The sequence below is a fragment of the Falco biarmicus genome, chromosome 4 (genome assembly GCF_023638135.1).
Source record: "Falco biarmicus isolate bFalBia1 chromosome 4, bFalBia1.pri, whole genome shotgun sequence".
In the NCBI taxonomy this organism is placed as follows: domain Eukaryota; kingdom Metazoa; phylum Chordata; class Aves; order Falconiformes; family Falconidae; genus Falco; species Falco biarmicus.
The window spans coordinates 14,283,130-14,298,319 of NC_079291.1; positions in this window are offsets into that span (position 1 = coordinate 14,283,130).

A 15,190-nucleotide genomic window follows, 5' to 3' on the forward strand; every position below is an offset into this window, starting at 1 on the left:
TCTTTTCTCTGTTTGCTTGAGAAGGAAAAATGAGAGGAGGAAGTTATGAGCAGATAACAGTATTAAGAGAGAAATGGGATTGTAAAGTCTCTGTAAAGACAAAGTTATTCTTGTTGATTTCTTATTTGTTTCTGTGTTATGAAGAGGCTGTAATGGGCTGTGTGGACCCCAGAGGTGCCACCCTTTTCTGAGATGGCCAATGCCAAAACCTGCCTATTTCTTCTCAGCTGGTGAGGATGATACTGTCACTTGAGGAAAGTGCGAAAAGGAGCACTGCTTACTTGAGTATCTACATCTCTGCTATGTGTTTGACAGGTTTGATTGGGTTTTGAACCAGACATGTGTACTTCACCTGAGCCAGAGAGCTTCTCTTAAATTCTCACCCCAAATGCAAAGTCTAATGGCTGTGTGCTGTGTGTTCAGTACCAGACACACTTCATTCTTGGAATAATGTGGTCTGCTCTAACCCAAGATATTTTTTTTTGTGGCACCGTCCCTATGCAGACACCAGAATGTGTTCCAAGCAGTTTATTATGAAGTATTATTTACCTCAGAGCCAGGTCTTGGAAGTAAAGAATCAAACAGAATTAGTTTCATACCAGTTGTGGGGTTTGTGGCTTGAAGTGTGCAGAGTAAAAGTACTATTTAGATATTACTCCTACAACAGTTCAGGGCTTTTAACAGCCAAGAGTATTTTTATTTTCCTGGCAGTTAGTGCTGTGAGGGGAATGGAACGCCTGGCTCTCATTCTAACTTTGTTTTGTTTTACAGTGTACTTGTGAAAATGTAGTGTAATACATGAGATTTCACTTCTTACCATAATTCTCTATCATATTACAAGCAGAAGGGTTTTCCATTGAGGATTGCAAACATGCATCTGGTTAGATACAAGAATAAGAACAACAAATATGGGGAAAAATGGGCTTAAAGTTTTTCAAGTAGGGCTCTTAAATAGCTTCATTAACACACCTGCCTACTTACTGCTTTCAGTGAAGTTATCTCTTGTCTACAGAAAGGAACTGAAAGTTGGGGCCCTGATTCCTAATCCCGATTTACCTACATGAAAACGCTGCTGGAGGTTGCCAAGCAGTGTGGTATGTATTTGAGTGTGCAGAAGGGAGGTCTCTGTGACAAGGAGCCTTCAGAGTACAGCACTACCAAGAAGAACCTGTTGTCATTTGCTGCTGCTTTACCCAAGGATGTGTCTGTAGGTGCTGTAGCAGAGTGTTCTGCCCTGCCCATGCCACACACTGGGTCACTGCGCCCACACCGCTGCTGCTACTGCATGGCTGGGACTTATCCTAGGTTTCCTAGCCTTGGCATACAGTCCTGCTAGGACTGAGTATGTCATACAAAATGGGGCAGCATGGCATTTACTCCTTTGCAGTCTCAAGCACATCAGTTACTTTAATCTATCCTCAAATGCAGTTCTGTCAGCTGTGTCCAGGGGTAGAAATGAAATCTGAATGAAACCTTCTGACTGAGGGCAGATGCATAGAAGAGGGGCTGTGAGGAGTCAGCTGGCTCACCTTGACGCAGTGGTCAACGCACTGGTGGGTCTAGCTTCAATTTGAAGGGCATAGTGTGAAAACATTGTCAGACCCCTAGCTAGTATGTGTGGTGTAGTTGTGTGATCTGTTCCAGATGCTGAAGCTCAGTGGGATGGGCTGTCTGGCGTAGCCACTTCCCTCCTGAAGGCATGGCAAGAGGGAACGTTCCCAATGCTAACGTTGTGGCTCCTCAGATCCTCCCTGCTGCCTGTCCTTGGGAATTTGCAAGTGCTTTGCTGGCACAGCAGCTGAATATTGGGCACAATGTTCTCTGATTTCAGCAGGCCAGTGCAAACCTGGATTTAGTCAGTTTTAGAAGTGTAGATTTCACATTGGTCCTATATGGAAGGTGGGTGTGATTTTTGAAGTTCTGTAAGGAGCTGCCATTTGAAATCTGCCTGTAGAGTATAGCTGTAGGGGCTCAGCTTAGCACAGGTATTTTTTCCAGCCCTGGAGTGGGGTTTGTAAGCTTAGACTGTAATCCTGCCTGTGCGTGAATGAAGGCCTTTAAATGTGATTACCTGGGATGAATGAGCAAGTAGGTGAACATGAAACTGGTGAATAGTGTGCACTATATAGTTGAATTTTCTTTTTTAACTTGCGTACAAGAATACTCTTTCTTCTATATTCATATAATAACTATCTTCCTAAGCGTTGAATGAAACTTCATGGTTCCTGAATCAATCACAGGGTTGAGACTTGACCTTGTCCATACCTCTTTAGACTCTCCCTGCCCTTTGTAATTCTGTGCAGGCAGCTCTCCTTGTCTTCCTGCTCTCCCATCTCTTTGGGGGCTCTACAGTGCCTAGTTTTCTTTTGCAATTTTTTAATTAAATACTAATTTGTTTGCACAGTTGGAATGTTTACAGGAGTATGACTCTAGAAATAATTCTCCTGACGGGACAGCAAACACTATCTACCTGACAGATATGTGCCAGGTGTTCAGAAATGGCAATTACAGAAGTAGAATCCTGTGTTTAACAGTGTGCTGTGAAGGACGTGATACTGTATTGTCCAGGCTGAGAAGGCAATCTGTTAACAAATCTCTTTAAGTTTGGATTGCAAGGGGAAGGAATCTACTCTCTTCGGATGGACTTGGTCACTTTGATATAATTAGATGGCTGACTAAACTATTGTAGTCTCCTTGTGTTCTCATTTTGGATGTATTCAAATCACTGGGGGCAACAGCATCTCTGTATGTGTAAAATGGATATTCTGACACTTTTCCTAGGATGCTCTCCCTGGAAATCCATCCATATTTGAGCAAATAGCTCACAGTGTTGACAGATCCTAATCTGAGCCTCTGCCAGCAGCTTGGTTATTTACTGGCTGTTGTCTCTGTACCAGAAGGAAGCTGCTTGAGAATGGTTTTTCTGTTACATGTCTTTGCAATCACTCATCTTCTTCCCCTTTTTGCTTGCAAATGCTTCCTAAAACAACAGCTGATTGATGTGCAGTCCCTACATTTTCTTTTTAATCTGTTGTATTTTTTCAAGACTGCAAACACCATTTTAACAGATAATACAAGACGAAAGGTTTGAGATGATCTAGCCCTATGCCTCTCTACCCTAAGCCAACGATATCTGTATTTGAAGTATTTCCAGTGTGTTTGTTTAAACTGTTCTTCAAAATTTCTTGTGATGGGGATTCCAGCCTTCCCTAGGCAAGCTATTCTAGTGTTTGCTGTTAGGAAACTTGTCAACAGCTGGCTGAAGTCTTCATTGCTGTATGTAAGCCAGTTACCACTTTTACTGTCCATAGCCAGCACAAAGTATGTCTTAGTGCTCTGAGACTGGTTTGTGCTCTCTCTGTTATATTCTTACCTCCCTGGTGGTTTACAGAAATCTTAAGAGGTTCAGAGCAACATACAGAGGACTCGACAAGGATGTGAAAGGGTGACCACGTCCTGAATGATCTGGTCTAGGTGCTACGGCAGGTTTTTTTTTTAAAGAAGTGACAGAATTGCAAGAAAGCTGTCTTGCAGGCCAGGACTTGAAAGCGTGGTAGCCAGCCTTGAGGTGCTGGCTGGAAGATCACGTGACAAAAGGAGCTGGAAGCTACAGAAAAATGTGGTCTGCTTTAATGGTTCTCCTTCAGTGATAAGGCAAAAAACTGGTCAGGAAGAGATGATCTTGGGACTTGATGCAAAGAGCTGAATAGAAAAATGCTGGGAAAAGATGACACAGGGATCTTTGTGGTTTTGCTGAATAAACTGTGTATGTTTAAAAATCTTTTTAGAAGGTAATTTCTGTTGCTTGTTATGTTATAAAAGATGGGAGTAATGAACCAGAGTCCCAGCTTTGGGGGAACTCTTGAAAGCATGTGTTCCCTACAAGAGATTTCACAGAATCAGTGCTTGTTTCAGGCCCTCGGTAATACGGTCCCCTTTATGTAGGATATGTGATCTTTGTGGCCAAGGAACTGGGGGTGTACTTAAAAATTCTTGGTTTGGGCTTTAGTGCACATATTTAGCTCCTGTTCCTCAGGAGCCAAGTATATACATAGGACTCCAAAGTCAGGGTCTTAGGAAGGTCCCACTTTTAACTCTGTAGTGTTGTAATGGGAAGCACAGTCTTGCTAATGAAACTCCCCCCAGCACACATTCATAGCACACTGTGCAAACATCATGGTAAGGTTGCTGTCTTGCCCTTTGGCATTGTGCTTACAGCTGCATGATCAAAATTTAGCCTTTTAAATTTTTTTTTTGATAGGCAAGGGTTGGAATAAAAGACTCCTTAATGGAACTGGGAATTGAGTTTGAAACTCCAACGGAAAGGGCCTTTGTTAAGTAGAGTGGATCTGTGGAATACTGGTGCAAATCTAGTAGGGAAATGCAGCCAATATTTGCAGTTTGAAAGGATTTTTCTGTAAAGTTTCCTTATTCATTGAAAGTGTATGCACTATGCCAATACTAACTGAGCATTTTCAGTGTTGTCTGTGGTTGCGGGCCAGAGCACAGATCTGAGCACAGTGTGGGGAAATTGAGGGTCATCCCTCTAATGCTATAGCTAAGAAATTCTTCTCTCTTTCCTGTTTCATTCTTCCTTAAGTCTTGCTGGTTCTTCCTCTTACACTAGGCAAGTCTTATGTGTAGAGAAACTAAAAACATTTCCTTCAGTCTGTCTGACTGAAGAGTTAATCTCCACCCCTTCATCCAACCAGTGTTAAGTTTGCAAGCTGGATGAAGATGCCTTTGCTTTCAGCTTGCTTATGCCTTTCTCCTTTCTTCCAAATCCCACTCAGAGAGGTTCCTTTTCACAAGTCCCTCAAATTTTGGTCAGGTGCACAGAGTGACACTAGATTTGTAGTCTAAACTGAAGCATCCCCTCGCTGTGGACCTTGGCAACAGCACTCTCCAAAGCACTTGCCTTGAGACAAGGTAAATGGCTGCATGTTCTGTGTGCCAGCTGCAGGATCTGGACATGTTCCTGCGCTACAGGTGAAGGGGCCTTCTGCAGCATAGGTAGAATTGTTGAGGAGGAGGAAAAGAAACTGATAGCTTACCATTAACCTTCCTCATGCCCTGTCTGTTGCTGAGGTTTAGACTGTAACCTTTCTCTTGTTTACCAAAAATGTTAGTCACTGTTTTCACTGCAGGCACATAAGGGATAAGAAAGAAACTGCAGAAGAAAATTTGCACTCCTTGCTTGCCTCTTTCATGTTAAACCTTATTTCTGGATGTTGAAATATTCTGCTGTACCAGTGAGGCTTCCTGGAAGACTTCAGGCTCTGAGGGGTGGATCTGGATACTGCGCACACTCTACATACTTTCTTGCAAGCTTTTCGACTTGCCGCCGCGGATGTGGTTTCTACTGATCATGAATAGGTGGATCCGGTGTGCTGAAGAACCTGAGAATCTAGTACTGAACTCACAGGTTAGCATGGTTTCCTGCAAAATTTTGTCAAAGTAGTGACTTCTGCTACCACGCATTCCTATGGTTCTTTGATCCAGAGCAGTTTCTACTTCAAAAGCCAAAGTTAAAACAATGTGAGTCTTTTGACTACAGCCAAGCATAGACACTTGCAGACGTGACTTCATAAAGTTCTGCATCCACCTAGCTTGTGTTGAAATAGAAGAAATTTGCCGCTGGTTGGTATCTACTGAAGTAGCTCTTTTTTTACTTTTTCAAGTCTAACCTCTCAGGTCTGTTGGCATTGACTCAAAGGCTTCGGAGGTGTTGAAGAAAACCTAGAGCTTCTATGGGTTCTTTCTAATTTTGACTGTCTGATACCAAGACAGTTGGTGTTTTAGTATTAGTGAAATTTTGGACTCCTCTTAATGTATTTTATTGGAAAAAAAGGGATACCACCCCAAAGTTAAGCTTGTTTGCCTATCCTGGGAAATAAAGAGAACTTGGACAGAAGTTGCCAGTAGTTCAGATGCAAGAGTAGAAACCAGCTATGCTGAAATTGCCTCAAAAGATGCTTTTTCTCTTTGTAATTCTGAAAAACCCAGCCTGTGCAAAGATACTGAAATGAGATTACAGTAGTAACATACTTGCATGAAGTTTGTTTATCCTGTTCCTGTAGGTACAGTACAAAGGGCTGAAACAGGGGATGTTTAAGCAGTATAGAGATACAAGCAAACAAGAATATTCAGTGTTACAAAATATGATCTGGGTGAGAAGGCTGGTAAAGACAGAGGGAAAAGTATGGTAATGTGTCAGGTAAATAGTGGGTTGTTCGTTGTTTTCTGGGCTTTTTAAAAAAATTTTTCTGTTTTCAAACCCAAGCAGGTTTGCAGTGGAGAGGGGAAAGAAAATTTTCCTTTTGGTACCTCCAGCTACCACCAACCAGCTACAGACTGTGGCCTTACTGGTAAAGGTGAATGATGCTGGGCTCTGTAGTTTTCAGATTTTCATAGCTACAAGAGGAAAATTTTACATGAAAGAAAGGAGGTGAACTGGGGTGAAGATTCAGCTCCCCTGGCTGGATGTGCAGGGTAGGGAAAATATATCCAAATCCTAACAAAAATCTGCCTAGTAGCAGCGCTGTGAGTACCTGTAACTGCTGGTACTTGCTGCCCAACTGCTTATCGTAGTCTTGTCTTCCATTTTATCTTTGTAATTCAACGTAGAAACCATGTTTTTTCTGAGTCCTTGATATGCATCATGTACTTTCAGTTGTTCATAAAATAATAATGCTAGATGATATGTGGTTTAGTTTCACTACGGTTTCTGGTGAGCAAGTACCTTCTTCAGAAATACCACCATGCTGTTGTACTTGTCCTGCAAGGTGATCAAAAGAACGTTCAGGGATCCCACCATTTCTTCTGTCTCTGAGTAATGAGTTTGTGAAGGGTCTGCCCTGGTGGCACAGAACACAAGAATGCTTTTATCTTAGGGGCTGAGGCTCAGGTCATATTATTTGTCTTTGTTTTCTTTTTCTCATTTAATGAAAATGTATTTTTTCATATAAGAATAATGGTACTGAGTTTGACTAAGCTCCATCTAGCCTTGTATCATCTTTTGAAGGCAAGCATATCTGATCATCTCTTTCTGGGTTTAAGCACCTAAAACTCTCAGGTGAAGTATTTTGTTCTTACCAAGTTGAGCTGAAATTTCAGTGCTTTTAAACTCTTTCTAGTAGAAGAGACTCAGCTTTGACTGCAGATTCAGCTGCTCCCTGCTTGCTCACCATGACTTGGTTTGGAAAAAAAACACACCTAAAACTCTAAATCTCTTACTCTGCAGTGCAAACTGTTGTACAGCAGTTGAGATTATTTAAAAGCATCAGCTCTCTTTGAACAATCTTGGCCTGTACTCCACAGCATATTTTGATTTAGGGGGCTACTTACTTATTGTCAGGCTGTATGCCTTTTGGTGCAAAAATGTGATGGTAGTTTGACTTGGAAAGAATGTTCCTGTTCTTATGAAATACTTAGGTTTTTTCTGCTACCTGTTTTAGTGTGTTCATGCAAATTGGCGAAACCCCCTGCTGATTGCAAGTGTCAAAATGTGAAGTAAATGAGGTAAGCAAGTCTAAAAGGGGTAGGGGTTTTGTTTGCAAACCTTCATGATTCAGGACAACAATTGCCCATTGCCTGAGAAATGTTAGGAAGAAATTGCTCAAAACCAAAGGCTTGTTTTTAGAGTAATGCATTGCAAAGCTGTTTTCCTCTTCTGTGGAAAGAGATGAAACTTTCTGGGCTGTGAGTAAAAGAGTGTGTATGGTTCGTGATGTCTTGTGACAATGCAAGAAACGTAGCAATGAATACACACATTTTTGTGTCTATAATAATGAATACACAGTTTCATTGTAGTATTTTTTATCTGCAAAGTGCCTTGTTTTAAAGGAGGGCAGTCTTGATTTCTGTGTAGCAGATGCAACAGTTGGATTCGCCAAGATCTCTGACAAAGCTGAAGGCTTTAAAAATGGCTTCTTTTTTTTTTTTTTTTTTTTTTTTTTTTTTTTTAATGGAGAAGGATAAGGGTGCTACAGCCTCTTTTGGGGATATCTGCTCTGGTTGATAGTGGTTGGGCTACTACTACCCGGTTTAAGTCTGCAGCCCAATATGGTAAGGAAGCCAGTGCAGACGGTGGAAGCTGTCTACTAAGCTACAGGTAATAAAACATGGGATTTTTCTAAACAGAACCATTGTCTGCGTGAACACTGCTGGGGCCAGTTGTGTTCTGCCCCCATACACCGCAGCCTGTCTGTGTGGGACCCTCTGCATTTTTACTGTCACAAGGGCATGTCTGGCTGATGGGTCTGTACAAGGTCTCATGTACTGGATCCTCAGCCGCTGCTCTTGTTGGAGTACACCCATCTAGCTTGTGCAAGTCGCTGCCCATGCAGATATGGCTTTTTCTGTGAAGGATCTCACTGATCTATTTTTTTTTTTTCACTGTTGTGTTGTTTCACTTTTCCTAAAGCAGTAATTTTGCGGTCTTGTGGCTTCAGGTCTAGAAAACATAGCAGATTTTTTTAGGAGGTGTCACCAAAATGAATATTGATACTAGCTACCTATTTGCTCCATTGTTAGGTAGTATCAGCTTTTCAACAGCTATTTCTTTAGAAGTGGTTAACGTTTCTAGAGCTTTTTTTACATTTTTTCAGGAACATGGAAGCCTATACATACACAGTGGTTTATGTTGGCATGACAGTTCATAAATTTGGGCAAGTGACCTCTTGAAAATCCAAGCCGCCTTCAGTCACATCATATTATGACTGAAGTCTTTATTGTGAATTACCTTACAGAAAAGGTGGGCGTTATTTTTCTGACACAATTAGTAGTTCCCCTGTGTATGTACAAACCTGTTCTTGAAAGTTTAGAGAAAAAAAAAGTATATATTCTGCAGAACCTTGGATATTTGGTGCTGACCTTGCTTTCTCAGTCTCTGACACAAATTGTTAAGTAACTATCACTTAAGAGGTGCCCTTTCATGAACGCTAATTTGATGTTTTATTGTTTAAATTTTATTTACATAATCCCATTTTGTTAGAGTCTACAAAGTGGTGTAGTTTTTTACACTACAGAAGCAACAAAAGTTCATTTGCAAGGCAAATTCTCATGAGCAAAGTCCGTAGATTTCAAAAAAAAGAAAACAATAAAACCCCCTTTTTCTGTCTGTTAATCTTCCACAGTAACACTCATTACTGAAATTTTGCTTCCAGTGCTAGCTTTTTTCTAAATTCTGGCATATTCCTATGGTTATGTGGGATAAGGTACTGATTGAGCAGTGCAGTGGATTTATTCTGTTAGTTTTAATAAAGACTAGTGTGTTAAACAAGACAAATCCATGAGTTCTTTCTACAATTTTTGTTTACATGAGAACTTTGAAATTATTTCCCCCATCAGAATCAAATTAGTAAGAGTTCAGAGTAGAAGTAATGAAATGTATGTCAATAACATTGAAAAAACTCTGTGCTTACTCTAAAATAGTTTTAATATGAAGTGGAATCATGATGCAAACAATAGCATTGGTTAAAAGGTGTAGATTGTTAGCTAATGCAGCTGCTGCTAAAAATCTATTCTTTCCAGTGTTCAGATTTTCATGGAAGCAACCAAACCATAGAATGGTTTGGGTTGGAAAGGACCTTTTAAAGATCATTTAGTCCAGCCCCCCTGTACTGAGCAGGGACATCTTCATCAAACTGCCTTTTCAAATGCAAAATGTTCTGCCAGTGTAGACACAAGAAGATGGGCATCCTACTTGGGTGACCACTTCGTTGGAGAATGTGAGCTTAAGCTGGAGAGCAAGTTAATAGGTTTACTCCATGTGACTGTGGGAGAGGAGGTTGTGGTGTGCACATTCATGCAAAAAGCCAGAGCAGGAGCAGATGGGAGCCAGCCTCCCCAGGGGGTGGGGGTGGGGGGGGTGTTGGGGTTTCCCTAATATTTCTGAGGAAAGGAAGCGAATACTGACCTGTGTTATGCAAGGATGGGTTGGTGAAGCAGAACTGAGGAGGAAGCAGCCTAAATCCAAACTTCCTTTTTCTTTCCTTTTGTGGACTCTTCAGCCCCTTCTCTGTAGCATTGCAGGTTTTTGTATGACACCTCATGCTACGGGTTTCACTTTTCTGGAAAGTGTAAACAAGATTTTTTTGATAGCAAGGGTAGACCTGTGCTCTGCAACTTCTTAGCACTCTTTGTCTGCAGGACCTTGCAATCACACAGCTTTATTTTCTTTCCATTCCTGGTGCTTGTGAATGAGCAGCAAGGGCATAAGCAACAGGAAAACCCATGCTTCTCTTTGTTCTCTACGTGTTTTTTACAGCTTTCCCACATACTTTGGTAGTGGAAAAGACAAGTCATTCAGTCTTACTTGTGGTCAAATTTCAGTTTACCAGTTATGAGCAAGTACAGAGATCAATTGTGGTCTGTCTTCACTTTAAGACACTTTTGTGTTACTACTAGCTGGTACTGCTCTTATTTGTGTGTGATGGCGACAGGTTAAAAGTCAGGGAGGGACCCTTTCTTTGATCTACCTGCCCAAACCACAGTGCTTCGAGAGAAATACGCTTTTCCTGCAGGGATGTCCATCCATTGTTTCAATCACTGTCCCAGGTGCAAAAGTCTCTTCCTGAACTTGGATGCTTGGGGTTTCTCAGAAAATGCTGATCAAATGCCACTGGCCTTTTTTGAGCAGAAGAGTAGATCTGATAATGTCAATCTTCCTTCAGTCTTTGTTGTCTTACAGGTTGCTGGCAGCACCGAGTGTACCTTTTATGAGGGTTTCATATCTGTGGAAATATCAGATTCTTGCAGATCAGATTCTTGATTACTTGCTGTAGTTGTTAAAAGCAAAAGCAAGGAAACAAACTTCCTGGAATTTCAAAAAATTTGTAATGCTTTAGTAGTTCTTATTTTGCAACACCTGAAATAACAAAAGGCGTGCAATATGCAGTTACCGAGGTATGTATACTGAATGCATGCTGGTACTTGTTTTGAAACAAGAAACCAAAGCGCAGAGAAACTTCAACCCGTCGAAGATGACCTGAAACAAAAAAACAAAATGAAAAAAACAACTGGCACAAAAACTAAAGGAGTCTGATGCATTGATTAATCACTTATTTGGGCTGCATTTACACAGAGGGCGATTTTTTTTTTGTCACATGCAAACAGGAATCCTTGCTTTCTGATGTTCTAAGACAGACAACACCATCTGTGCCAGCAAAGAACATCTTTTACTGGAAGATGGCGTTAGCTTCGTCTTCATCCACTTACCTTCAGATACCCTTCATATTAACCTGTGGTCTTCCTTGCAGAATCTGGATCCAGACAGGGACTTGCCTGGCTGGGTCATCTCAAATTTGACTACCAGAAAAGGCACAGTATGGGCAGCTCTTACCTGGAATGCCCCTACCCAACCTGAAATGTGAATCTTCCCCAGTGAGAGCTAGGAGGGCCCCGAGATTCTGACAAAAATGTGCTTTTTGCTCATAATATCTGAGCTCTTGTTCTGTGCCTCACCTCCCCTAGCTGGAAGATAGCAGCTTTTAAAAAAATAAGGCCAAGTGGCCAGTGATGCAGAAGCGAAGACATTAATTATTCTTTTCAGTAGAGATATACCATATACATGCTGCCATTTCTGAGAGTTCAAAGGAGGATCAGAAATAAAGAGGAAAGCCTGACTGTGGCCTGTGAGCAATATTCTTTTGAGGTGAGCATGTGAGGGTTGTGTGGAGAGATATGCTCTGCCAAGAGTAAGAGAACAGCATCATTGGTTGGTCATGCCAGTGGGACTTGGCAGGAGACTTGGATTTTGATGGTCTGGAACAGATGAAGGGCTTTTCTACTCTTGAGCCTCATTTCTGTGAGAAGTGTCTTTGACTCAGTGACTGTCCCATAAGATGGGATTTTGTTGACTTTTCTGATGGGTATTGCTGCTGCTGAATGACTGTGAAAAAGGAAATCATCCTGGAAGGATTGATCCCGGTGTCTCCTCCTTGATAATGCCTGCTCCATCAGGAGTGATTTCTCCATGACTGCCACTATCCCCTGCATATGTTATTGCTGTGTTACAGTAAGATGACTGCAGATATGACCAGCACTATATGACCTTTGAATGGTCTTATCAGTTATGCGAATGCTAGAAATCTCACCGCGGTTATATTGACTGTTCATTTCCAGTCTCCTAATCAAAAGTTTCTCTCATGCCTGGAGTAGTGGAGTCCTGTTGGGTTCTTTGTCAGCATTGCCTTAAGCTCCGTTTTGATGATACGGCCCTTGATTTCTACCTGTAAATCAAGTAAAATGGAAATGTTTGCGTAAGGGATGGGAATTAATATGGCTGTGTTGAGAGAGGTATTGGATAAAACTGGAGCTCCTGGAGGAAAAGGTGTGAGTGTAGATCCCTGCTGGCAGTTTTAGACTGGAAGCATCCTGGTAACAGATGAGCACTGTAGTGCCTATTGAACTGTACTCTCCTTCAGACTAGGTGTGCAGAGCTGGTGCTGGGACAGTGGAAAGTAGTAATAGTACAGGAAGGAGAATAGCAGTTCCTCACAGGCTCTCAGAGGAGCAGACTGGGAGGAAGCTGCTGACCATGATGCTGCTTCTGCACAATTAAAAGGGATGAAGCCATTTTTCAGAATAAAAGATAAGCATGTAATGTTTAGGGAGTTACTGTGGTGGCCTAAACACTGTATGAAAACAAACCAACCAACTTGTTTTTCACCGTTTCATCATAATTTGTATTTAATATAATTAAGCTGATTTTTCCCCTCATCTGTCTTTCTGTGATGGCTTAGCACAACTGAAGAGAGGACGCAGGCTGGCCTTCCGAGGAACCCTAATGTAAAATTGTGGGTTTAAGAATGAGTCAGCTTTGCTTCACTCAAATGTCTGTCCATTGCCTTTCATGGTTCAGCAGGTCTCATCATACCATCATTCATTGCTTGGAAACTCGTGCTCAGCTAAAATGACACTTTTGGTCAACTGACACTTTGAAAATCCCAGCTTTATTTTTGTCTGTATTAATACTACTATCTCGTCCTTTCTTATTTCAAAGCCCTCTCTCAAAAGAGGAGTGGCAATATCCACTGTAGCTCGGGGCATGGGGGAGGAGGATTTGTTCCAGGTAACAGAGGAGAATGCCACCAAGGTTTGATGATCTCCCAGGGTGTGGGTTCCTGAGCAAATCACTTAAAGGTGAGCTCCCCCTTGCACCCAGTTCAGCAGACCTGCTCAGAGCACAGTTTTCAGAATGATTGCTTGTCCAGCACGCGCATTGTAGTGATAACTGGGAGGAGTGGAAGAGGTTTTCTGGACAGAGATGCAAAGACTGCATTCACCCAGAGGGAGATCTGATGGTGCCAGGCACCCTCTGCACCAAAGGCACGTGTGCGCAGGCAGCAGGGGCACAAAGCGACGCAAGGATGTGCAGCATCTTTGAGTTCTGCGTGGAAAAGGGGCTTTACGCTAGCTCTGTTTATGGCGATGCTGCTGGGTGCGGCCTGTGAATTCCACACATGAGCAGATTCAGCACCCTTCCCCACCAAAGGGTGTGTGCCCAGAGCCGGACCAGCCTGCAAGCTGTTGGCCATCTCAGTGCCATTCCTCAACACTGCTCTTAGCTCTGGCTCTCTCTTATCTCACGGTTTTCTCTTCAAGGGCCTATGGCTTCCTTTTTGCTTGCTGACCATCGTTTTGCCAGGCCAGCACAGGCAGCCCTTCCCCTGGTCTGCAAAGATTTCTCAAAAGGACCTGTTTATTCTTATTGACTAGAGGAATCACAGAGTAGGACCAAGAAAAAAGTAACTGCGGTGCGCTGTCTGCCTTCCAGGTTAGTCTATGCACTTGAGTGATGAATAGCTCAACGGTTCACAGTACCTGTGCTCTCAGTATCACATCTGTGAGGACAATGTGCCATGCCAGCTTGGGAGTGACGTGCTGTTGGGTTCAGTGACATCTGTGAAACTTTGAAGCACCTAACACTTGCAATTTGTCATCCTCTTCCTTTTCAAAATAGGTAACGGATGGCTTTGCCCACCCCTTACAACAGTTTTTCCCAACTGGCTTACTCAGTGGCTTGTAAGGTTTTGAGTAGTAGTATTTTATTTTCTTGGGAAGACACTTCTTGCCACAAGGAACATGTTCCACGGCTATTCTCATTATCTGCATTAATGCAGATCTTTACTTGTCAGTGAAGAACTGCTAATGGCAATGCATTCCCAAACTTAATTATGATGGATGTGTGTGTGTGCATGAGTATTTAAGTGTGCTGCTTTTTATTTTCAGTCTTGTGTCATGAGTGAGGTCACATGAAGGTGAGCTTCCACTTACATTTCTTATTAGGGTGATGAGAACAGTGGCACTGCAACATTTTTACTTTTCTTCTCCAGCCCTTTCCTGATGCATTTGAATGTCTTGTCTGGTCTTTGCAGCCATAGCTGAGTGCTTTGTTATTGATAGCCTAAGAAAAATAAGGCTTCCTGCTGAATGGTGGTTGTCCAGCAAAAAGACACACTAGAAATATCTTGAGATACCTGTTTTTCAGCTCTTACTTTGTCTGCTACCACATTACTCTTAATTATTTTTGTGCCAAAATCTAAACATTGTTATGTGAGTTTCCTTCCTGTTCCAGATCTCTGATGAATGTCATGTAGATCTGTGAGTGGCTGCTTGGGGCGTCACGCTCTAAACCTTTTGCTGTTATCAAACGCTAGGATTCATTGTGTGTTTTCTAAGTTATGACAGACGATTTCTACAAAACCAGTGAATGAAGATTGAGTCTTGGGGTTAAGTACTTTTGGAACAAAGAACATTGACTTTAAAAGAAACACTTTTAACCTAGATGCTTCCAACTTACTCACACATGCTGGAAAATAATTTTTTTAATGCTTTTTTATTCAAAAATATGTTACACATTTTCTATGTTAATTTTGGATAGCAATTCTGTATTTTAATTACAGTGATAAAGTAATTCAGAATGCCCATATATACACGTACACATAGGCATATGTGGTGACTTGGACACCTAAGAGAAAACGTGTCTATAAGACTATGTAATGCATTTGCTTTGCGTCTTTGTGCACATAAAGAATTTTTCTGTCCTTTTTCTTAATGATTGAGGGTGTATCCTCCCCTGAGATGAAACGTTTAATGGTAAGAGGTATTGTTAATAGCTTGCTAATAGTCAGAGCGAACAAGTCCTACACAAATCAACTGTAGAATAAAGATATGGTAATAACCA